We start from the raw sequence: 2,544 nt of genomic DNA, 5'->3' as shown, positions 1-2,544 counted from the left end.
ACCCATTCAAGACATATGCCTGGCGGTAACATGGGCTTCAGTGCACACATTCACTAAGCACTACTGCGTGGATATACAAATGAACAAGGAAGCACAAGTAGGACAGAAGGTGCTTCAACATATATTCAACGACCAACGCTCATCTTCCACCCAGCCGCCACAAAGATGACAAACCGCTACAAAATCTATGCACAGCATAGTGAATCCAGAAAGATTCACGCTGCAAAACGAATAGTTTCTTACCTGTCGGTGTCGTTTTGCAGCTTGAAGATCTTTCTGGATTCACTAGCGAACCCACCCACCTCCGCCAGAAAGATGAGGCTGGAGAAGAAGGGGGAAAGACAGAGAATGGAGAACAAGAAGAGACTTAAAAAGAAATATGAGAAAGGATATGATTAAGAAGAAATACTGAAAATTGCCTAGGGTTCAAAAAAAGAATCTGAAGATGGCGCCCCGAGGTGGGACTTCCTCAGGAAGCATGACGATGTCACGAGAAGTACACCAAATGGTGGGACATCGACGCCCACCTGGGCTACAAAAAAAAAAAAAAGACAAAAGAAAAGCTACGAATCCGGACCCAACCACCAGACCGCGGAATAATGCGCAGCATAGTGAATCCAGAAAGATCTTCAAGCTGCAAAACTACACCGACAGGTAAGAAACTATTCGTTCTTCATTTTCACTGAAATATTTAAAATTTCCTGAGATTATAGGTGTAGATTCTTCACAACACTACCTTTGTTTAGTGACTGTTACATATTAGGAAGAATCAGGAGGAAAAGAAGACCAAAAAGTAACATGATTACTAGAGATTTTTAGAGACATCACAGATTTACAGTAAAAGGTCAATTGATCCACAGTATGAAAAAAAGAGAGAAGAGGAGTCAGGAGGAGAGGGGAAAGCATATGGTCAAAGGTAGAAACCAGACCGCAAGCATAGGAAACTATTCAGTAATAAGTGACTGTAAGAAGTGTTCCTTCGCAGTTTTGAGTTGCAAGGAAAAGTTATGGTGAACTGAAAGTAAGGGGAGGAAGTGAACTGAAAGCAGGAAGAGAAGAAAATATAATTTTTTGCACCGCTAAGAGTAATAGTCTAAACATAACTTCTCATCACAAAGGTAGAGACACCTTAGTGATTATATGACACAATTCCAGGATACAGATGTAGAAGGGATACCAGCAATCAACCAAATTCACAAGGAAATGATGGCATAAGCAAACAGTGAATCTCAGATCGTTCTTCTCAGGATCCTACATAAGCAAGCTGTTTATTTGGTGCATGTGGGGCGCAGAGGAATTGTTCCCACTGAAAGTGTCCTAAGAGAAAGGAGGTGGTTTCAGATACCAGATAAGCTTGGAGAGCCAGCGTCCCGAATGATTTGTTGTGCCAGGGCACAAAAACACAATCACTTCACTACAGACGTCCACCCTTCCTATGAAAGAATGGAAACTGATGGCCACGACGTCTTCAGCCATTTGAAGTTGGGAAGATATCTGCTTGTGGTCATGGTTGCATACCCGCTAATCCTGTTTGTGAACATCAACTTGTCAAGCAGTACATCCAAAGTCATCTCAGCACTACACGCCATGTCCATCAACAACAGTCTACTTTGTAACAGCAAAGTGTTTCATGATGTTAGCTGTACCACACTCACAAACAAACCCCCTTTGGCCTCAAGTGAAGGTAGTAGTTGAAAGACCGACGATCACCTGGGAAAGGACTTTTCAATGAGTTCAAGTTGAATGTGATGCCACATTGGTGTTTGTTGTACCTATTCGCCCTAAGCATCATCAACTAACACCCTTTTGTGAAGCTATCAGTCTCTGGCCCAAAGAATGAAGCGAAGGGAAAAAATGAAGATGCATGTGTCAAAGAGCTGTGCAGGGGAAGACAACATATCTGAGGGAGCCTGTTGGTTGTACGTAAATATCAGAAAAGGAAGTAAGATATTCTATATGACAAATCAACACCGAACGTCACTACTTGGAAAAGGAACTTGGTCACTTCTACCCAGTGGGGCCAAACCCGCTGAGTGTCCGCTCTGCGTTACCGACCAGAATGGACCATAAGACCACAGCAACTCATCGAAGACATGTGACATGGACACCACCCCTGTTGAGAAGGCAGGGATGAAGAGTGGAAGCTCGGCCCCGCGACAGGGTCAGGGCTAGACACTGCCCCTCCACTGACAATCATCACTCCCTGCCCCATAAGAGGATGAAAGAGGCCGAGGACAATCAGCTTGGGCTACCAACAAGTTTTATGGGCTTCTCCCAGTTGGAAAGAAACACTAGTAGGGAGGGACTTGTACCAATAAAGACCAGTAGTAGTATAGATACCTCTCCTTTATGGTGTCTGCTGCACCTGCGAGCTTCCGGCATCACCGACACAGGTGAACTTGGCAAAGGGTATAAGGTTGGCCTGTCTGAAACACTGTCAAACTGTGACACCGGAGCGAAATTAAGCACCACTCAGCAGTGCTCTGAGGACCTCAGATGCCTGAATAGCGAAGACAAAGCCACGAGTAAAGAAGTAAAAGGTCA

Source organism: Triturus cristatus, chromosome 4_2 (assembly GCF_964204655.1).
Source record: "Triturus cristatus chromosome 4_2, aTriCri1.1, whole genome shotgun sequence".
Classification (NCBI taxonomy): domain Eukaryota; kingdom Metazoa; phylum Chordata; class Amphibia; order Caudata; family Salamandridae; genus Triturus; species Triturus cristatus.
Note: the sequence above shows the minus strand (reverse complement) of the source record.